At 39.0% G+C, this 25296-nt stretch overlaps 1 protein-coding gene across 2 annotated transcripts in view; it reads left to right on the top strand.

Annotated features, from left to right (window-relative positions):
* SHTN1 (shootin 1) overlaps positions 1-25296 on the top strand; it is a 121791-nt gene that overhangs the window by 2077 nt on the left and 94418 nt on the right. The gene's annotated exons all lie outside the window — the stretch shown is intronic.

Below are 25296 nucleotides of genomic sequence, written 5' to 3'. Positions count from 1 at the left end.
CCTTGGGGAAAGTATTTAACCTCTGAAATGGACATAACACATTCTTCTGTGATATCCAGCATCTAGAAAGTGCTGGATAAATGTTAGTCTCTTTGGCCTTCCCAGCAGCTTTACCTGGCATCCTAGATTAGCCTGAGGTCATAAAGTCACAAGCATCAGTAAATTTAGTGGGTGGACAGAATGCCTTTATCTGAAATTTCTCAAGTATTTTAGCGAGATACTGGATTCTACTGGTATTTTATATTTAATAACACCTTCCCCCAACCCATAACATTAAAACTTGATTCATATTCTAGATTCGTGGAGCTTTCAGAAATTTTAGGTAATATCTGTCAGTGGATGTCAAATCTTCTTATGGATGGTCAGTTTTCAAATAATGATAAAAGTGAAAATTTTCCCCTTTCATTTCTTATATAATTCAAGGGTAGATTAACAATGTAGATAATCTGCAAATTGTTTATATTTGATTTCGGAACACGTTCTCCATTCCTATGTTGGGTTTGAGACCCGAGAAAAAGGATTTCTAAATTTCTGGCTCTTTCTCCTATTGCATTGTATTGGAAAATAAACAAATCCGTGGCATTGGTATTGTTAGAGGATATATTTCCTTGATTAAGTGCATATCAAAGGTAATAGAACAGTTAGATATTCAAAGTTGTATTTCTTAAAAGGTATACTTTTGGGGAAAGTGGGTCTAGTTACAAAGGTGTTGGGATTTCTTCAGCTCACGGTGTGATTTTTATACATTTCAAAACTAGGTCGTTGCTTGTCATTGGATCACAGACAGGAAACAATTTACTCCAAAAGTACTCAGTTACTGTTTGACCTGTAGAACTAACTGGGCAGCTAGGGATTTGGAAGAACAGGCAACTGGGTCTTTGGGCATTTAACAGTACATACTATGATCAATTTTGTAAGCTGATGGTTACATAGTTTATTTTTGAAAATAGTAATTTTTACTACCTGTTACTATGTTTTTACTCACAATGTTAATATTTTGAGTGATAATTCCACTACCCCTATTTAATGTGAGCAAAAAGAACCATTATTTATCAAATATTTTATTTTCCCTTAATAATGCTGAGTAAACATATTCCTTTAACAAATACTTATCAAGTACCACCATATGTGAGGTCCATGTGCTGGGCACTAGGAGTGTAAATAATGAACTAGACAGTCCTTGTCACCAAATTAATTGTCTAGAAGAGAAGACACTTACTATTCAACTTATATGAATAAATGTACAATTACTTTTTTTTCTTGGATAGATTCTTAGAAGAAATGGGATTGTTGGATTAGAGGGCATGGACATATACTTTTGCTAGACATTGCAAAAGTGCCCCCTAAAATGATTATACCACTTCAAATATCCTTTAGCAGCACCCATTTCCCCACACGTTGGTCAACTCTGGCTAATAGCAATCTTTATTAATTTGATAGCCTGACAAGTTTTTGAATTCTTGCCAGTCTAATGGGCAGAATGTTACCTTTTAAGATTTGCATCGCTCTGGTTATTAGTGATGTTTGAAGTATTTTTACATCATATGGGTCCTTCCTTAGTGAGTTTTTTTTAAACCGATACATGAGACTTGTACATATTTAGAGAAGACATGGCGTATTTTGTTACATGCTTAGAATGCATAATGATCAAGTCAGGGTATTTGGGGTATCAATTACCTCCAGTATTTATCATTTCTATGAGTTGGGAACATTTCAAGTCTTCTCTTCTAACTCTTTTGAAATATACAATACATTGTTGTTAACTGTAGTCACCCTACTTTGCTATCAAATGTTAAAACTTACTCCTTGTATCTAACTATGTTTGTACCCATTAAACAATCTCTCTTAATTTCCCCCTGTGTTAGTAAGTTTTAAGTCTAAAATTTGAACCAGTTCCCCAGGAGAGTGTTCAGAAAGGAGATTCTTGTCTACTCTAAACCACAAAGCTGACAGCAGCCTTCCCTAATGTGAAGCCTTTAGTGGTGTGGTGAATAAGGTTGCTTTTGACAAAAGTTGTGAAATGTAATGACGGAGTCTGTCATAATATGAACAATCTCTAATTTATACTTACCATTCCCTAGGCTCTATGTCTTATAAATCACACCCACTTCTGAATTACTTCAAAACATTTTATGTTCCCTCCTAGTGAATGGTATAATTAGCTATATTATGTCTTTCTAGAAAGTTATATTATGTCCCTTTAAAAAAAATTAGCCAGTGTGTGATTGCTTATGTTCAAGCAGATGTTGAGGTAATGAGGTAATTCTCCTTTTGTCTTTTTTGGGGCTTTATTTTATTGGACTGATTGACATCTTTAATGCACGGAGAAATGGCAACTTTGGATACTATTTCCGAGGCATATTTCCTAGCTACTAAAGTGGATATTTCCCTTACAAAACATCATACAATTTGCTCCCCCTCCGGAATTCAGTGGGGAAATGATAGACTTAGTTCAGCATTTGTTTAAGGTGCATGATTTTCTGTGTAATTCATTCAGCCCACATGCATTGAATATTCATAGCCAGGCACTGTGCTAGGCATCGGAGAGATAGAGCTGAATAAGACCTTGCCCCTGCTGGTGAGGAGTTTCTGGTCTAGAGATGGTGCTAGGCATGTAAATTGCAAGAAGAGTGTCTGATTGGCTTAGTTTGGCCAATCTCATGTATTCAAATACTTTGACCACGGGAGGGCAGGATACTTTAATTGGCAGCCCCTGCAAAGATTGGAGGAGTAGTCCAAAACAGAATGGGGTGCCACTACCAGGAGGATGCTGACTGGGCAGACACGGGCAACACATGTCCGCTAAACTATTAAGTATAGTAATGCCATGCCATTCCCAACTTGATGAAATTTTGAAGAGAGATGGCTATTTAATAATAAGGACATACTCACATAAGAGGAAAACAACCACCACCACCCCAGTAATGGACAATTCTTGGGCTAACAGTATTTAAAATGGATTTCCTATGGTGAGGTAATTGGTTTTAAAGCAATTTTAAACCTCCTTTCACTTTTAGAGTTAGTATTGTTTTCCCCAAGATTATTAAAATGATACTTAAGGTTCACATGGAAATCTAGTCAAGCTTATTCTTACAGCAAGTTAGTAATTAAAAGATCCATTTGGTATTCCCTTGGCTTCTAGGCCAGGAAATAACTGGAGCATTATTTTGACAAAACAGTCAGAAACTATTGCCTACCACAATGACCATGTCAGTCTGGGAAAACGGAAGCATTGACAATCTTGGGTGCATATGAGATCAGCCAGTAGAAAACTGTTTGAAATGAAATGTTGCCTTGTTTTCAAGTGCAAACTTGGTTTTACATCAGTATTTTTCAAAGTGTCGTACAAGGGCCAGCTGCGTCTGAATCACCAGGTACTTATCAACAATGCATTTTCCTCCTAAAGTTAGGGAGTGGTTGCTGAAGAACAGCAGTTTGGCAACCACTCATGAGATGGACATGCAGCATGGGCTAAGGAACTGTGTCTTCTAGTCAGAATTTCACTATTACCTTAATTTTATTTATGTATTTATGTATTTAAGAATTTATTTATTTATTTATTTGAGACAGAGTCTCACTTTGTCACCCAGGCTGGAGTGCAATGGCGTGGTCTTGGCTCACTGCAACCTCTGCCTCCCAGATTCAAGCAATTCTACCACCTCAACTTCCCAAGTAGCTGGGACTACAGGCATGTGCCACCACACCCGGCTAGTTTTTGTATTTTTAGTAGAGACGGGGTTTCACTATGTTGGTCAGGCTGGTCTCGAACTCCTGACCTTGTGATCCACCCGCCTCAGCCTCCCAAAGTGCTGGGATTACAGGCATGAGCCACTGCGCCCAGCTGTGAACCTTTTTTAAAATAAAGGCAAAAATAAACACATACTCATAGAAAACAAGTGTGTAAAGTGAAAAGTACAATTACCTATTCTCTCTGACCCATTGTTTCTCAATCTTTATTTCATTATCACTCTCCTAAGGAAACTTTTTAGGCATTTTATGCACTGTGACTCTTTGAAGGACCATAAGCCATTGTAATATTCAAGATCTTTTCTCTTGTCTCCTTGAGGATGAAATCACTACATTGACAATGCATGCTATGACCCCATTCCCATTTCTCAAAGTTAACTACTGTTAGCCTTTTATTTTCTTTCCTTCCAGAAATTGTGTTTGTGCATATATATTTATCATATAATATGTAATTTTTTACATTAGTACATGTAGCGTTAAATCATTAAAAATTGATTGAATAATGTTCCAATGTACAGACGTACCACAGTGCACTTAATATCCACTGGATGGACATTTCTATCTTTCTTTCTTTGTTTTTGCTATTACAAATAATGCTTCTGGGCTGGTTGTGTTGGCTCACGCCTATAATCCCAGAACTTTGGGAGGCCGAGGTAGGAGGATACCTTGAGCCCAGGAATTTGAGACCAGCCTGGGCAACATAGTGAGATCCCGTCTCTCTAAAAAGAAAATGCTTTTAGTAATGGATTCATGTTGGAGACATCAGTATGAACTCATGTTTAGCTTAATACAGGTATGGATGGTTACACATAGAAATATATGTATATATTATATATTATAAAATATATATATTTTGGTTAGTATATACATATATTTTCTTGCTCTGTCAGCTGAGAGAGCCTAGATGCACCAGCATCAATGAGCATATGTAGAGCCCAGAACTTGGCTTCTAATGCCATTCTTGAATAAAAGGAACAGGGCTCCTAGGAGAAATGGCTAATTTTAGGAAAGGGGCAGGAAGTATACAAGATGAGCCTAGAGCATCTTGTAGTGCTGGAAACTAAGGAAGTCCACCAACTGATAAGCTGACATTGATGGAGATACAGTAGTCCCCACTTCTCCACGGAGGAAGCTATGTTACAACACCTGCAGTAGCTGCCTGAAATCATGGATAATAACAAACCCTATATATACAAAGTTTTTTCCTATGCATACATACCTGTGATAAAGTTTAATTTATAAATTAGGCCCAACAAGAGATTAACAATAATAACTCATAATAAGATACAACAGTTATAACAATATACCATAATAAGAGTTATGTGAATGTGGTCTCTCTCTCTCTCTCTCAAAATATCTCATTTTACTGTAATCATCTGTTTTCATACCATGTTGGCCATGGGTAACTGAAACTCTGGAGAGTGAAACAGTAGGTAAGAGGGAGGCTACTGTCTGTCAGAGACACAAGAGCCAATGGAAAGAACTTCCAATGTCCCAAGACGGAACTCTGAACAACAGAATATTGGATTATAATTCAAAGTATGAATATTCGTGAGTTGATACTGATATAAATAAATGATTAAAGACAAATCTCCCATGCAGAGCAATTCCAAATAATTTATGTAGATGTTCCCCCTCAAAGTGGTGTATCATAACTCCCTGATTCTTTTTTTTTTTTTTTTTCTTGAGACGGAGTCTCGCTCTGTCGCCCAGGCTGGAGTGCAGTGGCGCGATCTCGGCTCACTGCAAGCTCCGCCTCCCGGGTTTGTGCCATTCTCCTGACTCAGCCTCCCGAGTAGCTGGGACTACAGGCCCCCGCCACCATGCCCAGCTAACTTTTTGTATTTTCAGTAGAGATGGGGTTTCACTGTGTTAGCCAGGATGGTCTCGATCTCCTGATGTCGTGATCCGCCTGCCTCGGCCTCCCAAAGTGCTGGGATTATAGGTGTGAGCCACCGCACCCAGCCTAACTCCCTGATTCTTAAGTGTGGGCAGCACATAGTGAATTCCTTCCAAAGACTACAATATGGAAAAGGGGGAACAAGTAACTTTACAGTGGAGAAACCTGACAAACACTATGTCAGCTAGATGATCAAGGCCATCATGAACAATGCTAAGTCATGTTGATAGCATGGTAGTGTGATGTGATGAATTGGCATTTTACCTCTGTGGTCTTCCCCTAAAAACCCATAAACCCATTCGACTCATGAGGAAACTATCAGCAAATCCCTATTGAGAGACGTTCTGCAAAATACCTGATCAGCACTTCTGCAAACTGTTAAGGTCATAAAAATGAGCAAAGTCTAAGAAACTGTCATAGTCAAGAGATGCCTTAAGGATTGAAGGGGAGAAAAAAATTTTTCCCTCAATTCCTTGTAAGTTCATAATTGGGACGGATACCTGTAACAAAAGACATATGAACAAGCAAGTTTATTAAGGCATGCAGTGCACGTCGCAAGGGAGAAAAGCAGTGGCTCATCATACTGTCTTCAACAAAGAACAATACATTTAGAAAAGTGTTAGGACAAAGGGAAGCAGTTCCGGCTTCCAAAGGCAGGAGAATGTGGGAAGGTGAGTTTGTGGGGAAACTCCTGGGGTAAAGTCTACTCGCAGATTTCTCTGCCACCGTCTCTGAAGTGATATGGGTTGTAAAGGAGAATGTGTATCTTGTTTTTACGTGGGAAATGGGGAGAAGATAGACCTTTTGTCTTTGTAATTCTGTGTCCTGCTCTTAGGCAGACAGAGGGAAGGCAGAGAGTTCTCCTGCATCCTAGTTATCTTTAGCTCAAAGATCTTTCATATTTTGGGGAGACAGGCTGGTTTCCTTCAGTTCCTTCCCTTGAAACTTTACTTTCAGAAAGTCACACATATTATGTGCTAGGCTGGTAGTTTTGGAGAGATATGGTTGTGAGGTAAGTGATTGGCAAAGGGGAAGAAAACCAGAAGAAAAGAACAGATTTAAGTATATTTGTCTCATATCTTACTGAGTCAGTCTCTTAGTCCTGAAACTAGGTTAGTTTAGGTAAACAGTCATGTTTTATTTCAAGAGGTGGTGTTATGGGTGATGTCTTTAATGTTAGGTTTCTATATGGTGTAAGCATACAAAAACTTAAAAAGAGACATGTCTATGGAAAAGAAGAAAAAGCAAGGTTAATGTTTAGAGCAGTCTATAAATTTGTTTCTGAGTCTGGAGAGCAGCCATTTGAGAGGATTTATATATTTTAGGCTCAAAGTGTCTTCAGCTGGAGTGGGGCAGGCAGTTGCAATCTGACAGATTTTCCTTGTTTGTAGATTAAATATCATAAAGGTTGTCTATACAAAAGCTGTTGTGGTAATTTCGCTGATGTTTGCGTCAAGTTCTCCAGCTTTAGCTTGCATAGCTTCAGAAAAAGCCCAATTTTAATTTCAGTGATTCCAGGTCAAAAGGATGGGAGAAAAATTGGAAATGTTAGTTTGGAGACTCACAGCCAGACACTAGAAAAAAACAGAAAGAATTCAGGATCCATTCCAGATTGCAGGTAAATAATAAAATCTCAAAAAACAATGAACAGGGCTAGAATCTAGTAATGGGTGAGCTATAGTTTCTGAACTATTATTTTTCTGAGAACAGTTTTCCTCTCTTACACTAATTTCTACCAAAGAGAATCAGTAAGACCAGTTTATTTGTAAAATAAGTTTTTGTCTATTATACTTGGCCTGATTATTTGCACAAGTGCAGCAAGAATCATGATTGACTATGTAAGCCCTTTTAAAATCTGCTTTGCTGGAACTCTTCATAAGGAATCTCAGATTAGGCTTAAAAAAGTGCCTCCTTAGGCTAAGAAGCCAAGCTCAGGACTCAACATCAGATTGTGCCTATAGTACTCTTGGATAGATATCTCTCTTCCCTAGATTCCTGATGTTCCTGGGCCTGTCAGGAAGGTGACATTCTTCACCCACCTATAAGGCAACCGTTTGAACCATGTATTCAGGTACGAGGCCAGTTTTTTAAGGTGCCTTTGTTGGCTCCATTAAACTGAGGTTCCTCTAGGGACCTCAGTTCCCAAAAACTGTTTGGTCATATCAGAAAATATGACATTCCCATCAAACTTTGGCAATATAACCAGTGTTTTCAGTTGTGTCCTATTAAAAGAAGAACGGATTCTTATTGAACTTATGCAAATGCCTATATTATCCTAAAAATAAGAATACTCATGAATAGTTTCCAAATTTTGGAGGGATCAGCTAAGGAAGAAAAGTAAATGTTTCCATTCTGTTTGCAAAAGTATACTTTACCAAATAGTTGTAAGCTATAGATAGCGCAAAAGAAGAAAATGTTTTCCTAAATCTGGAAAATAAAAGAATGAGTAGTGTTTCTAACAAAAAAGTCATAAAAATCACAGTCCCTCATCATTTTAGTCCCATGTAATTAATTCTTAATTCTGCTTGATGTTAGCAATATTAGGAGTTCAGTGTCTCCTTTGGAATTCTGGAGTTCATACACAGTCCACTGGTATTTCCTTAAAGTTATCAGAGACCTGTATGTCTCAGAGTTCTTTTTGTTCTTCTCATATACCTCCTTGAAGACCCAATGCTTTAGGATTATAATTGCTTGCAAAAAGTTTTTAGAAAGAGCATCAGAATAAAGTAGTTATAATAAATGTGGACAACAAGACTTAAAAAGGCCATGGTTATGGCCGGGTGCGGTGGCTCCAGCCTGTAATCCCAGCACTTTGGGAGGCCGAGACGGGCGGATCACGAGGTCAGGAGATCGAGACCATCCTGGCTAACACGGTGAAACCCCGTCTCTACTAAAAATACAAAAAACTAGCCGGGCGAGGTGGCGGCGCCTGTACTCGGGAGGCTGAGGCAGGAGAATGGCGTGAACCCGGGAGGCGGAGCTTGCAGTGAGCTGAGATCTGGCCACTGCACTCCAGCCTGGGTGACAGAGTGAGACTCCGTCTCAAAAAAAAAAAAAAAAAAGCCATGGTTAAAGATCTGATGGGAGTTCATTATGATAATAATGCAGTTGACAAGGAAATTTGGTTGTTTGTGAGATATAGCAACTCCAGATAGCATATTAGATTTCTGGGAATCCCATAGTTTTGAAACACATCAATAACATATTCATACAAATAATAACTCAAAGGTTAGCATTACATGTTATTTGACAACGTTTCTCATATAATTCAGCATGCAGAATAAACCTAATGGGTTTAATATGTCGCTTTCAGACTTCTAGGGAGCCCTCTGGAAATCCTAAAGTTAGTTTAAGGTAAAAAATACATCATTTACAATTTGACTTTGGGAAGTTTGTAAATAAGATTCAGAACAATCAAAATAGGATCACAGGTCACTGTGAAATAATAGTCATTCTGATTGTGTAATAATATTCCTTTAATCAGAGTGATAAAGGCTTCAAAAGAAAATAGGAAGGTATATAGTTGTAGAAAAACCTTAACTCTTTAATTCAATTTTCTAAAGTAATCAAAGACCCAATAAAGACAATGTGAAGCACAGGGAATCATCTTGATGAAACAGACTCTCCCCTTCCTCTTCCCCTTCCCTCCTTCCCCTTCTCTCTCTGTCTCTACAGTTCACTAAAAAGGTGAACAAAAATCTTCTCTTTTCTCTTATCAATACTATAGGAAAATCTTGTTTTTAAAAAAGACCAAATTTTAGTTTTGTATCAGTGTACTTTAGATATCAAGGCTCTATTTTAAATCTCATAATAAATTAATTCAACTTTGGTTAGTTTAACCACACAAGACTTTCTCTTGCTCTCTTTTCTCTTCCCAACTTTCTGTATCCATTTAGTTTTCTGTATATCATTTCTTCATTCATTTTTCAACCTTTAAATAACATCTACTTAGACAAAATCATTCCTTTCCTCAACAAAAACAGATGCTCATATCTTGCTTATAACTTTCTCACCAAAAAATACATCTTATTTTACTTGTAAACTTTGCATACAGAATTGTTCCTCTTATTTCTAGTAGCCTTAATTACATATATTAGAGTTTTAATCCTTAGCAATTTTGAACCAGCATTCCATAGACTAATACCACTTTATAATATCTTAGAAATACGTGTTTCCTCAAAGTACAATTTTTAAAGCTTGCTAACAGACTCAGATAGCTTTAGTTTCTTTGCAATGAGGAGCCAAAAGTAGATAAACTTAAATTTATATTTAGCAATTAATGTTTAAACATTTTATCTTACTTGAAAATGATCTATATACTCAATGAATATTCATCATTTAATTTAATTTCACAAAACTCTAAGGATGTGGTAACCAAAGAGATTGTGAAACCTTTGTAAGTAAACATATTATAAAATATATTATTTTAAAAGTACCTGTATAAACTCTTACCCTGCTATATCTGATTTGTTTAATTCACTCATTTTACTAATTATGCTTGGAAAATTTTATGAGACAGTCAAAGCTAGGTATCATCTCATGTTATTTTTCTCTTATCCATTTTATAGCATGTATAAATTAGGTAGTTACTACCCAAGCAAGAACTCTAAAGTTAATTATATGTGGTATTTTTTTCTTGTAACTTAGAAGACATAGTTGTTTTCACTAAACTAACACTATTAAACTAGTCTTATTTGCCCAAGTCATGTGAACCTGAAAAGTATTTGGGTTAGTTTCTAAATCTTAGGAGTTTTAAGTAAATTTAATTTATGACTGCTCATTTATCTTTAAGCCAATGTGGAATTTCTTCAAAGCATTTAAAAAAATTTTTAATTTAATTTCATTTAATTTTTTTTTTTTGAGACGGAGTCTCGCTCTGTCGCCCAGGCTGGAGTGCAGTGGCCTGATCTTGGCTCACCGCAAGCTCCACCTCCTGGACTCCCGCCGTTCTCCTGCCTCGGTCTCTGGAGTAGCTGGGACTACAGCGCCCGCTACCACGCCAGGCTAATTTTTGTATTTTTTTTTTTAGTAGAGATGGGGTTTCGCCATGTTAGCCAGGATGGTCTCCATCTCCTGACCTCATGATCCGCCCGCCTCGGCCTCCCAAAGTGCTGGGATTACTAACAGGTGTGAGGCACTGTGCCTGGCCGAAAGCATTTTGTAACCATGTAAAAGCAACCTACGACATATGTGAAAACATGTATACAGGCCGGCGCACTGTGGCACAACCCTGTAATCCCAGCACTTTGGGAGGCCAAGGCGGGCAGATCACGAGGTCAGGAGATGGAGACCATCCTGGCTAACACGGTGAAACCCCGTCTCTACTAAAAATACAAAAAATTAGACGGGCGTGGTGGCGGGCGCCTGTAGTGCCAGCTACTCTGGAGGCTGAGGCAGGAGAATCGCTTCAACCAGGGAGGCAGAGGTTTCAGTGAGCCGAGATCACACCACTGCACTCTTATCCTGGGCAATAGTGCGAGACTCCGTCTCAAAAAAAAGAAAGAAAAAGGAAAGAAAACATGTACACGTAAAAAAATACAAAAAAGATATTTCAGCTTTCATTTAAAAAATATTCAGCCATAAGATCGTATAATAATATAAAAGTCACTAATTTATAAATGACAGTTGGATCCAATAGAACAAAGAGGCCTCAAAAATGCATTGTAATCTGAATAACACTTTGAATTAAGATAACTTCTGACCGCAGAGATCTTTAAACATAAAATTCTTTAAAACATCTCATTATCAGGTTTCCTCCAGGACAAACGGTATATATTCCTGGCTTCTCTTTCCCCTCTTTTTTTTTTTTTTTTTTCCCTCTCTAAGAATCATCTCCCAGAAGTTTGCATTTTAAAACGGATAGTTTCGGCCGGGCGCGGTGGCTCAAGCCTGTAATCCCAGCACTTTGGGAGGCCGAGACGGGCGGATCGGGAGGTCAGGAGATGGAGACCATCCTGGCTAACACGGTGAAACCCCGTCTCTACTAAAAAATACAAAAAAAACCCCAAAAAACAAAAAAGAAACTAGCCAGGCAAGGTAGCAGGCGCCTGTAGTCCCAGCTACTCGGGAGGCTGAGCGAGGAGAATGGCGTAAACCTGGGAGGCGGAACTTGCAGTGAGCTGAGATCCGGCCACCGCGCTCCAGCCTGGGCGATAGAGCGAGACTCCGTCTCAAAAAAAAAAAAAAAAAAAAGGGATAGTTTCTTAGGTAATACTAATTAGGGAATGTGTATCTCAAAGGTACAGAGAAGTAATGTAAATTTTCACATAAAACAGAGTTTGGGGGACTTATTTGCCTACTAGAGGCCTAGGGTAGTTAGTATTTCAGCTTTTCCTTCTTTTTCTTAAGTGCAGGACAGTACTGATTTCAATGTCCTGATGTTGTACAGCATTTGCTAGCATCCTGAGATGAATAGGTGAGATTTGGAGTTAGTTAGAATAAGTGGGCTTTGAATTGCTTTTAGAGGCACATCCTAGTTTTGTAAACAATTTGCAAGACATGGAGGGTTGTTTTTAATTCCTCAGAGAGTTTGGGTTGCAGTCTGCATATCAATGGACTGACTTGTTTATCTAATTGCATTATCTTTAACTTGTGTTGTCACGGAAATTTCCAACTGAGATAGAAATAAAAAGACTTCTGTTTCAACTTTAGTGCTATTTGCCTTTGGAATTTGTTTTTTGTTTTCTTTTGTTTTTTGTTTTTTGAGACAGCATCTCGCTCTGTCACCCAGGCTGGAGTGCAGTGGCATGATCATGACTCACTGCAGCCTCAACCTCTTGAGCTCCAACCATCCTCCCACCTCAGCCTCCCGAGTAGCTGGAACTACAGGTGTGTGCCACTATGCCTGGCTAGTATTGGTATTTTTTGTACAGACAGGGTTTCAGCATGCTGCTCAGGCTGGTCTTGAACTCCTGATTTCAAGCAGTCAGCCTGTCTTGGCCTCCCAAAGTGCTGGGATGACAGACGTGAGCCATAGTGCCCGGCCTGCAGTGTTTTAATAAATCATTTTTTCCCCCGAATATATAGTTCCATTTATCTTAGGAGAGAAAGAAACAGGCAAATTTCTATAGTTTGGAAGTTTGGATATTTGTCCCCCAAAATCTCATGTTGAAATTTGATTCCCTAATGTTGGAGGTGAGACCTTAATGGGAGGTGTTTGTGTCATGGGGCTGGATCCCTCATGAATGGCCTGGTGCTTTTGTCCTCCTAGTAATGCCTACTTTTTAGTACCTTGTAGCAATGAGTAATGAAGCTAGAAGAGTTGTCTACTAGCCTCCATGAGAGTTCTCCTGAGAGCTCCTTGTTTAAAAGTGCATAACACCTTTTCCTTCTCTCCTGCTTTCCTCTCTCACCATATGATCGTTCCACACACCTGGTTCCTTTCACCTTCTGCCAGGGGTGGAAGCAGCCGGAAGCCATCAACAGAAACAGATGCTGATGCCATGTTCCTTGTACAGCCTGCAGAGCCATGGGCCAAATAAACTTCTTTACAAATGACCCAGCTTCAGGTATTCATTTATAGCAACACAGATAGACTAAGAAACAAATGTAAACTAAAATTCTATACCAAAGTTATATATTACAAGTGACTCAAGACCAAAACTACAACCATGCATGAGACTAAAACCAAGAAGCCCTTTAAGGCTTTAACCAACGTCTTCAAAGAGGGAGTGTAGAAGATGCAGCCCTTCCGAGAGCCACACCACTCCCAAAAGACAGGTAGAAGGAAGAAAGGCCCAATAACCTGTGTGGCACGAAGAGATGGAAGACAAAAAGAGACAGTAGTCGCTAAGACAAACAGAAAAACAGAAGCTGCCCATGGGGTGTGTTTCGGGGTTTGCTAACAATAAGCCTCTTTATAGCTTAAAACCATAGATGCAAGAATTATATTCCAAAGAGGGTAGGATGAAAAAGATGCAGTTCCCCTCAAGATCCAGTTTCATCCAACCACAGCCTAAGAAAGCAAAGACCCTCATTGTTAACAAGGCAGTGAATGTTAAGACAATTAAGAGAATGTTCCTTGAGAGCTGGAATGGCTGGACAAACATGTTTTAGACTCCTAGCCAGCTGGATAGCTGCTGCTGATACAAATCTGACAATTCGTGCCCCCTGGGACCGGTGGAGACCAGAGAGAAAAACCTTGCTTGTTGCAGAAGCCAAGCTCTCAAAACATACAGCAAGATGGAAGGAGAATCTTCTTATGATTTTCCTTTTTATGACAAACCACACCAAAAAAAAAAAAAAAAAAAAAAAAAGAGAGACAAGAAAAACAAAGGACTTTCCTGGGTGGCTAAAGATCAGTCATCAATATGTACCCAAACCAAATCTACAGGAGTCACAAATTCAAAGAACGATTTTTTTTCTTTTTTAAATTTCAAAAGTTTTTTTCCTGCCCATCTGAATTTGGAAAGGAAGGAACAAGGAAAAATTTTTACTTTCCCCTCTTGACCAGGCACTACAGGTAGAGACTTGGGAGAGCTGCCTTTATGAGAATATTCTTTTCCTACCAGCTTCTGGCTGTTCTGTTCTCCCAGGATTGTGTCTGCAGGTCCCAGAGCGAGTGAAGTGGCTCAGAATATCCGCCAACTATGCCAAAATGAAGGGGAGAAAAAATTATTATTTTCCTCAATCCTCATAGGTTGGTAATTGGGACAGACTCCTGTAACAAAAGACAAATGAACAAGAGACAGCAAGTTTATTAACACGTACAATGCACATCCCGAGGCCAAAAAGTAACTCCAAGTAGTGGCTTAAAACTCTGGTTTTTATTATCACCTTCAACAAAGAACAATTCCTTTTAGAGAAGTGATAGGACAAAGGAAAGCAGTCCCAGGCTTCCAAGGGTGGGAAAATGTATGGGGAAGGTACAGGTATGGGGAAGGTAAATGTATGGGGAAGGTAAAGGTATGGGGAAGGTAAATGTATGGGGAAGGTACAGGTATGGGGAAGGTACAGGTATGGGGAAGGTACAGGTATGGGGAAGGTAAAGGTATGGGGAAGGTACAGGTATGGGGAAGGTACAGGTATGGGGAAGGTACAGGTATGGGGAAGGTAAAGGTATGGCGAAGCTAATGGGGCAAAGTCTGCTCGCAGATTCCTCTGGTGCCATCTCTGAGCTGATATGGTTGTAAAGGAGAATTTACATCCTGTTTTTAGGCAGGAACAAGGGGGAGGATAGAAAGACCTTTTGGTTTTGTAATTCTCTGTTCTGCTTTTAGGCAAACAGAGGAAAGGTAGAGAGCTCCCCTGTATCCTAATTATCTTCAGTTCTCCCCAGTCCTTCATATTTTAAGGAGACATATTGGTTTTTTTTTTGCAGTATATATAATAGCTAAATGTAATGTGGTATCCCAGATGGGATCCTAAAACAGAAAAGGTCATCAAGTAAAAGCTAAGAAAGTCTGAATGAAATAAGGACTTTAGTTCATAGCAGTGTATCAATATTGGTCCATTAATTTTAGCAAATGCACTATACTGATGTAAGATATTGCTCTATCTTTGCGGTTTTACTGTAAATCTGAAACTCATAAAAGTGAAGTTTACTAAATATAATAATTCTGCTCACATTCTTATACACATGTATCTTTAAGTACAGCTGTAGGAAACATTCATTTTACAAATACTTTTTTAAAAAAATCGATATAATAATTATATGGATTTTTGGGGTACAGGAAAAATTCTTGAAAATGGAATTGTGGGATCCAAAAAGTATATGTATTTTAAACTTTGTTGTGCTTTCAATTTTATTCTGTAAGACTGTTACACAGCTAAGCTTTGCCTCAAGATGTAGAAGGAAGACGCTTTTGTTGATTGCATACTGTGCCTGCTTATCATTTTAAACACTAAAACATGAATTCTGGGCTAGGCATGATGGTTCATGCCTGTAATCCCATGCGTATAATCCTAGTGCTTTGGAAGGCTGAGGTAGGTGTATTGCTTGAGGCCATGAGTACAACCAGCCTTGGCAACGTAACAAGAACCCCTCCCTACAAAAAATAAAAATAAAAGGTCAGCTGGGCATGGTGGTATACATCTGTAACTGGAGAGACTGAGGCAGAAGGATTGCTTGAGCCTAGGAGTTTGGGGTTACATTGAGCTACAATCATGTCACTCCACTCCAGCCTGGGTAACAGAGTGACACCCTGTCTCAAAAATAATGATAAAATAAATAATATATAAGTAAAATAAAATAAAATATAAAATATAAAAGAAAAGAAAATAAAAAATAATAAAATAAAAATGTAAAATAAAATAAGTAAAATAAGCCCACGCATGAATTCTGAAATTTTTCTATGGTACCATGAAGCGTACTGCTATATCAAGACCCTTTAGACTTGATTCAATTTCAAATCCTCTGTAGCACAAATTTGCATGTGATTGTGTCTGTGTGTGTGTTATTAGCTTTTTAAATAAATAAGACTTTTTTTTGAGAAGTTTAGGTTTATAGAAAATTGAGCCAAAAGTACAGAGAATATTCACATACCTCTTCACCTTTTCCTACTCTCATTTCTACTGTTATTAACATCTTGCTTTAATTAATGTACATTTGTTAGAATTGTTGAGCCAGAATTGATACATTATTATTAACTAAAATCCATAATTTACATTAAGGTTCACTTTTTGTCTTGTACATTCTATGGGTTTAGACAAGTATATAGCACATGTATTCACCATTACAGTACAGAACCACTGCTCTAAAGATGTCATGTGTTCTACCTGTTCAACCCTTCCTTTTTAACTACAAACCCTTGGCACCCACAGATTTTTTTTTTTTTTTTTTTTTTTTTTTGAGACAGAGTCTCTCTGTCACCAGGCTGGAGTGCAGTGGCACGATCTTGGCTCACTGCAACTCCGCCTCCTGGGTTCAAGTGATTCTCCTGCCTCAGCCTCCCTAGTAGCTGGGACTACAAGCATATGCCACCTCTCCCGGCTAATTTTTGTTTTTTTAGTAGAGATGGGGTTTTACCATGTTGGCCAGGATGGTCTCGATCTCCTGACCTTGTGATCCGCCCGCCTTGGCCTCCCAAAGTGTGGGATTACAGGTGTGAGCCACTGCGTCTAACCTCCCACTGATCTTTTAATTGTCTCCATAGTTTTGCCTTTTGCAGAATGTCATATAATTGGAATCATATGATATGTATGTAGCCTTTTTAGACTGACCCTTTTCACTTAGCCATATACAGTTAAGTTTTTTTCCTTGTCTTTTTTTGTGGCTTCATAGTTTACTTACCACTTCTTAACACCGACTACTTCTTAACACCGGATACTGTTCCGTTGTCTGGATGTACCACAGTTTGTTTATCCGTTCACCTATTGAAGAACATCTTGTTTGTTCCCAAGTTTTGGCAATTAGGAATCAAGTTGTACAAACATTAATGTGGTGGTAACATATGGAAGGAAGGGAAGTGTTCTGTAGTTCTGTGATTAGATCATAGTTTTATGATTAGCTCTTAGTGACCCCGTGTCCCTAGGAAGTGACCTTTACAAGTTCTCAGTTTTGTTTTATTTACCTCTTCGATGAGACAAGAAGGCTAGTGGGGGCTGGCGTTGGGTGTTTGCCTTCCACCAAGTCTGTTAGACCCTGGTAAGATAGTTTCTCTTGAGGACAGACATTGTTTAGAGGAAAAGAATGCTTTGGGCATATTTCATAGAGGCTACCTTATTTTCCTTTTAAAAAAATAGGCTGGGCGCGGTAGCTCACACCTGTAATCCCAGCACTTTAGGAGGCCAAGGTGGGTGGATCATGAGGTCAGGAATTCAAGACCAGCCTGACCAACATGGTGAAACCCCGTCTCTACTAAACATGCCAAAATTACCTGGGCGTGGTGATGCATGCCTGTAATCCCAGTTACTCAGGAGGCTGAGGCAGAATTGCTTGAACCCGGAAGGCAGAAGTTGCAGTGAGCCAAGATTGCACCACACCACGGCACTCCAGCCTGGGTGACAAAGCGAGACTCTGTCTCAAAAAAAAAAAAAAAAAAAATTAGATATTGGGTTTCGCTATGTTGCCCAGGCCGGCCTCAAACTCCTGAGCTCAAATGATTCTCCTGCCTTGGCCTCCCAAAGTGCTGGATTACAGGTGTGAGCCACTGCACTCTGTCAATAGTGGCTACTTTTCTGTGCCACCTGCCAGAGTAGTAGGGAAAATTTTCACTTTGAGCATCTAGTAGTGATCCTGGAGGTGAAACTCACAAAAGTGTAGGGACCCCCTCTAAGGCTGGGTCCCCCTGGCAATTTTAACACTCAAACTTGTCCAAACTGAGCCTCCAGCTATTCTTTAATTACAGTTTAGGGTTTCCAGTACCAGTTACCGGGTACCGGTTCCCAAGGAGGTTTCTGCTTCTGGGCTGCTTCTCTAATAAATTATAATCCTTTCTATCTGCCTTATGTGTCTCTTCAGTTTTGGGGATGGTGGTTTGTCCTGTGACTTCAATTATCTGATAGATCTTAGGAAGAGTTGTTGATTTTCAATTTGTTCTTACTTTTTGTTGTGAGGACGAAATGAGGATTTACAAGCTCCTTACATAACAGACCAGAAATCAGATTTATATGTGTATTTTAAAGATACTCAGTTTCCTTCCTTTCTTCTTGGTTAATTTGAAGTCATTAATGTAGTTTGCTGAGAGTACTTCTTAAGTATCATTAATTTATTAACACTGAGCTGTGTGTTTTACCATGTAATGAATAAATTTCTGGTTTGCCGTAATTTCTTTTCAGGATATGAAATCTGTCACCTTTGTTTTTTGATCAGATTTTCTATCAGTGTTTTCCATGGCTTTTCGAATGCTTTAATTAACAAGTAAGGTACAAATGCCTTCTCTTTCTACTCTGGCTATAAGAGGACGACCCATTGGGATGTGTACAGAAGGGAATAATGTCATAATTGAACACTGTCTTTTGTGACTCATGTCCTCATTCCCCATTAGTAAGAGGTATCTCAAAGATCCCTGAGTATCAAAGATGCAGACTGAATGGATGAGAATCTACATTAGAAGCTCTCATGAGGTCGTGTTTTCTGGTTACATTTGATGGCTATTTAAACCTTCATTTCTATTAAGTATCTTGATACAATATATGATGTAAGAGACTCTTACCACGGGGAGGAGAGTATGTGCTCTTTCATGATTTGATCACGTGAAGACCTAGATCCATTCTTCCTTCTTCCTTTATTTAACACGTTTGTCACATAATCTATATGTCAGACAGGATCCTAGATATCGGAATCTGGAGAGATAAAGATGTAGTTGTTAACCAAGAGGATTATTTCTGATCCAGTGCTTTAGTGCATTGCACACAGTAATGCTCAGTAATGTCTTTTTGGATGAATGGCTCTGGGAGTCAGTAGATTGGTGCTTCCACTACCATTGTGTATTGTGGGATTTGATTTCTCTATGCATTTGTGTCTCTGTTTGTAAAATGAGGATGTTAATATTTGGATTGTTTTGCCTCACAGATTTATATGAACATATTCAACATGTTGAATTCATTTATTCAACATAGGCATGGACTCTGGTATTCATTTAAGTGTAAGACATATATAGCAGTGAATTGGGTGGGAAGAACGACAGGAAAACAGACCTGTGCACAGATAATTTATAATGTTATATGTAGATGCTCTAATAGAGCTATATGAACAGTGTACTCTGATGATGTATTAAGATAAAACTGCTGATTTTGCATGAAGTATATGGGGAAGGCTTCTTAGAAGAAGTAACAGTTGAATTGCATTGAAAAAGAGGAGATAGGAAAGATGGGGTAGGGAAAGCCTTTGCAGGCAGAGGGAAAAACATTTGCAAAGGTACCTAAGAATGAAAGGTGTTGGGTTTAGGGAAGCACTGGGACTTGCGGTGTGGCCGTTGAGGTTGAACAGTGAGCAGTAGAGTGGGATTCCAGGCAGTAAAGATAAGGTGGTTGGAAGTTTCTAAACATGAAATAACCAGCTTGCTTTTTTAACTAACTGCTATGTAAAGAATGTCCTTGGGATAGAAGGAAACTAGAACTAGATAGGAGGGTTTTGTCATTATTGAGTGTCTAAGTTAGGGCAGAGATAACAGCTTCAGAGGAAGGGCAGATTGCAGAGATATTTTTTAGAGGTTTGAGCAGTTTGATGATCCTTTGGAGGGAGAAAAAAGTGGGAACTCAAGGGTGATCCTGCAGGTACTATCTTGAGAACTAGGTAGGTAGATGATGACACCAATGACAGAAGACCTTTCATACAGGGAGTAGGGAAGGGAAATTGATGAGCTCACTTTCTAAAAGTTGAGTTTGAGATGCTTGTAGAGCCTCTTGACAGAGCGGCCCAGAACTGCCGGTAGAACTGTCTGCTATGTTGGAAATGTTCTGTGTCCACTGTCCGTTATGGCACTCACTAGCCACATGTGGCTATCGAGCACTTGAAATATAACTTCTGCAACTGAAGAACTGAATTTTATATTTTCTTTAGTTTCAATCAATTAAAATTTAAATAGCTGCTTGTGGCTAATGGCTACCATTTTGGACCACACAGGTCTGATAAGTATTGGTTGGAAATACTGGTCTGGAAAGAGTGCTAGAGGTAGAGTGATTAGCCTCCGTGTGACTGGGAGGTTTCCTAGGATGCTGAACTTTCAGTGCTAAAACTGACAAAATCCCAGACAAAGCATGATTCTTATTAACCCTAGCTAGAGGTGTTACTGGCTTGTAGTTAGGAACTTTAGTTGTCACATTTCTGAAACAACTAAGTCTACTCAGCTGCCTGTTGGGCTGGCTATGTCATGATTTGCAGCTTGGAAAGAAAACTTTTCTTGGCATTGAGGAGTTAGAAAATAGAAAACCAGCATGATTCTTGAAACACATGCTCTGCTTGCTATTCTCCTTGTTTCCTCCACCGTCTTCCTTTTTCTTCCATTCTATATTGTTATGTTACAGCCCACTTTGGCTGTACATTGGAATTACCTGGGGCTCTCACTTCCAAATGTGTATGTGTGTGGGTGAGTGTGTGTGTGTGTATGTATGTACGTATGTATGTGTCTGTCTATCTATCCATCTATCTATCTATCTATTTGGATGCCCAGGATCTACCCCAGAATAGTTAAATCAGAATCTTGAAGCAGGAGGGGCAAGGCATCTATATGATTTAAAAGCCCCCCAGGTGATTTCAGTGTGTAGCCAGGATTGGCAAGTACAGCTCTCAGAAATGCTTTTACTTCTTTGCCACCTTTCTTTACCGCAACACATTGTTTGCAGTTGATCTTTAACCCCCTTTCCCCTCCCTTTATTTGGGGGAGGATAGAAGTACCCTGGAAATTTTTCCTGTCTGCCATGCAGAACAAAAGTAAGCCTGAGGCTGAGGGCATTAGGGAATAGCCTAACTTCTTTTGTTGTAAACACAGGATTTGATGTACTTTCCTGTATCAGTAATAATAACCATGGCTAACATGTTTTGAACAGTTAATATGCCCAAATACTCTTACATATGTTAACTCATTTACTCTTAGTAACAACACCATGAGAGATGTGTAATTATTATTCCTATTTTCCAGATGAGGAACCTGAGAGTCAGAGAGATTAACTGATTTGCCCAAGGTCCCCCTAGCCAGTAAGTGCTCAGGCTGTCATTAGGATGCGCTTTTTAATTACTGTCCTATATAACCTTATAGTACAGTGAAATATACTGTACCTGTAAATGTGAGAGACGAAGTCTTCTTGAGCTCTCAAGCTGCAGGTATCTTTCATATGCCGAGAATTGGTTAGATTCATCTGTGTTTTTTTGTTTTTTTGTTTTTGTTTTTTTTGTTTTTTTTGGAGACAGAGTCTTGCTTTGTTACCCAGGCTGGAGAGCAGTGTTATGATCTCGGCTCACTGCAACCTCCACCTCCTGGGTTCAAGTGATCCTCCCACCTCAAGCCTCCTGAGTAGCTAGGATTACAGGCATGTGCTGCCACACTTGGCTAATTTTTTTTTGTATTTTTAGTATAGATGCAGTTTCACCATGTTGTCCAGGCAGGTTTTGAACTCCTGACCTCAAGTGATTCCCCCGACCTTGGCCTCCCAAAGTGTTGGGATTACAGACGTGAGCCACCGTACCTGACCAGATTAGTCTCTTTAGCATTGGCGAGTTCAGGATTTGGAGGATGTCTCTTCTGGAATCACTTGAGCTGTACAAGCTGAGTTTTTAAAATTTTCAGACTGCAAGCCAGTTCTGAAGCAAGAAGGCAGCTTTCTCTGCGACCCCGTAACATTGCCAAAGAAGAAGCTGAATAATATAGAGCACTTCAGTTTCTGCCAGTTTTGCTGAGGTGAGGGTTGGGGTCTACTATGATACATACGTGTGTGTATGTGCGTGCATGTCTGTACGTGTTGTTTATGGTAGTGAGCTTGGTTTTATTAGCAAGGGTTGAATTCTTCTCATACTTTCCTTTCCTTTCCTTATACCTTACTTTAAAGTTGTACATAGTCACAAGAAAGCATATTTTCTGTGATTTTCATTAAAATATGATAGTTCAAAGATTCTTATTAATTCTTTTCGTAAATACCCAGTAATTGGGATCCTACAATGTTTCATCTGGGTTCTATTGGCAGTATAATGGAAGAATAGTATTGGTATTTTAAAAAAGACTTCAACACTATTATCTGATGTTTTAAATAGAAAAAGTTTCTTAATGTCAATATGAGATCATTGAGGATCATGGTTTTTTTTTTTTTTTTCATTTTCTTTTCTTTCTTTTCTTTTTCTTTTTTTTTTTTTTTTTGGAGACAGGGTCTTGCTCTGTTGCCCAGGCTGGAATTAAGATTCTTAATTAATTCTTTTCATAAATACCCAGTAATTGGGAGCCTACAATGTTTCATCTGGGTTCTGTTGGCAGTATAATGGAAGAATAGTATTGGTATTTAAAAAAAGACTTCGAAACCATTATCTGATGTTTTAAATAGAAAAGATTTCTTAATGTCAATATGAGATCATTGAGGATCATGGTTTTTTATTTCTTTTTCTTTTCATTTTTATTTTTATTTTTGGAGACGGAGTCTTGCTCTGTTGCCCAGGCTGGAATACAGTGGTGCAATCTTGGCTCACTGCAACCTCTGCCTCCCAGGATCAAGTGATTCTCCTGCCTTAGCCTCCTGAGTAGCTGGGATTACAGGTGCGCACTACCATGCCCAGCGAATTTTTTTGTATTTTCAGTAGAGACGGTGTTTCACCATGTTGGTCAGGCTGGTCTCGAACTCCTGACCTGATGGTCTGCCCGCCTCAGCCTCCCAAAGTGCAGGCATTACAGGCATGAGCCACTGCACCCAGCTGAGATCATGGTTTTATAAGCCTTTATTGTTCATTCTCTATGTCTGTAAAGCAGTTTACCAATAATAGAACATTAAATCAACTTTGGTTTTCAACTTCATCTACAGATACTTTTAAATGTCAAGTAACCTAAAATCAAAGTCTCTTAATAGAATACTTATATATCTATTTTTTGAAACAATTTAAGATATAGTAATAAGATATGGGATCATGACCATAGACTACCCAGTGGTGGTGTAAGTGAATATTTTTAGAAGTTATTACTTAGTTCTTGTTTCTTTCTGTTAAAAAGGTGAGGACACGTTTCATTGGTTTTTCACCTCCAAAGACGATTTAGTTTATACTTAGCTCTTGGGGTATGTGTGATAGGGCTGACGAAGAGCTGGTGTTCAGAGAGCTTCATTCTAGGTCAGTCAAATCTTTTTCTGTTGAAAATGTTTTGTTTTGTTTTGTTTTTTGAGGTACAGTCTTGCTCTGTTGCCAGGTTGGAGTGTGCAGTGGTGCGTTCTTGGCTCACTGCAACCTCTGCTTCCCAGGTTTACATGATTCTCCTGCCTCAGCTTCCTAAGTATCTGGGACTACAGGCAAGTGCTACCACGCGCGGCTAATTTTTGTACTTTTAGTAGAGGCAAGGTTTTGCCATGTTACCTAGGCTAGTCTTGAACTCCTGACCTCAAGTGATCTGTCCTCCTTGGCCTCCCCAAGTGTCGAGATTACAGGCGTGAGCCACCACACCCAGACTGTAAATGTAATTATTTTCAGAAGAACTATATCTTTCCATGTACACATTCACCTATTTTATGGACTAATTTTCAAGGATTCTTTTGGGATGTGGCTTCAATAAAATTGTCCATTAATTCTTGTTTAAGTGGTTCTGGTATACTAATAAAACTTCTGGACATTGGTGGTATAATGTCATAAATATTCATCAATTTGAATTTGGATTTTAGGACTTTGGTGCCACCATCACAGTAGCCATTCTGAACCCTTTCGATCACCATGGGAGAAAACAAGGCATGTGCTTTACCATGTTAAATGTCTGTTTCTGGGGTGTTCTTTGCCCTAGTCGTTAGAATTGTACATTTCTGGAATTAAGGACCAGATTATCTGGGATGTTCTTGCAGCCACTGGTTTCAGATTTTTTATTTCTGTTTCTAGCTTGTTCATAGAAATAGGAAGCTCTGTTTTTTTTTTCTTAAAAGAAAAACTGAGGGGTTTTTTTTTTTGGTAGATAAATCCATAAAGACAAAAGTTCAAATTGTGACCAGCCAGGACAAAATAGCAAGACCCCATCTCTACAAGAAATTTAAAAATTTAGCTGGGCATGGTAGCATGTACCTGTAGTTCCAGCTGCTCAAGAGGCTGAGGTGGGAGGATTGTTTTGAGCCCAGGAGTTCGAAACTGCAGTGAGCTATGATGGTACCACTGCACTCCAGCCTAAGTGACAGAATAAGACCCTGTCTGTTAAAAAAAGAAAATCAACCTGATGATTCACTGACTTTCTCGTGCCAGTCAAGGTGCCGGCCCTGGGGTGAGCCACAGTTTTAGACTTACTTCAGATGTTCTGCTCTGTCATTGATCTTAGGCCATTCTTTTTCTTCTCACCTAATGTGTTCAAAACTTTATATTCTCAACTGTAGGGATACCTAAAAATGGTGCTTTGATTAAAGATGAATGTGGGGATTTAGGGTTTTTTTTTTTTTTTTTGGTCAATAAAATATTTTAAGTACACAACTGTCCCCCTACGTAGTGGATTATATTTCCAAACAGTTTAACATATCTTCCCCATTTAGTGAAATGAGTCTGAATTTCTGGTTGTGACTGACAATCTTATCTGAAAATAGTTCTTAGCTGAATCCTTCATAGATTTTTTGCTTTGTGAATAAAGCAGACGTGTGACATTGAGTCAAGTGTGCAAACCTACTCTACTTTCTACAGGCAGATTTTCTAAATAAACCTCTGATTATAGTACCACAGACTAATAGTGCTAGGAGGAACTTCAGGGAACACCTGCCCGAATGCTTTCACAGGACCAAGTGCTGAGCATCAGAAAGGAGAAATCGCTTGTCATATGTCACCTCTCCTGGCTGGTGGGTGTTTCTAATGACCTAGGGAGAACTACCTGGCTCGTGGGTGTTCCTAATGACCTAGGGAGAACTGAAATTTAATTTGGTGGGCTCACATCTGCTTTTTCTTCCTTACTGTTAAAAGCAGGAGCCCAGCCAGGTTTGGTGGCTCATGTCTGTAATCACACTTTGCGAGGCCAAGGCAGGAGGATCGCTTGAGCCCAGGAGTTTTGAGACCAGCCTGAGCAACATAGTGAAACCCTGTCTCTACAGAATAAAAAAATAAAAGCAGAAGCCCCTTTTCTGCT

This window comes from Rhinopithecus roxellana, chromosome 11 (assembly GCF_007565055.1).
Source record: "Rhinopithecus roxellana isolate Shanxi Qingling chromosome 11, ASM756505v1, whole genome shotgun sequence".
Lineage (NCBI taxonomy): Eukaryota > Metazoa > Chordata > Mammalia > Primates > Cercopithecidae > Rhinopithecus > Rhinopithecus roxellana.
The sequence above is the reverse complement of the archived record's forward strand: the minus strand, read 5'-3'. Positions and strand labels throughout refer to the sequence as shown.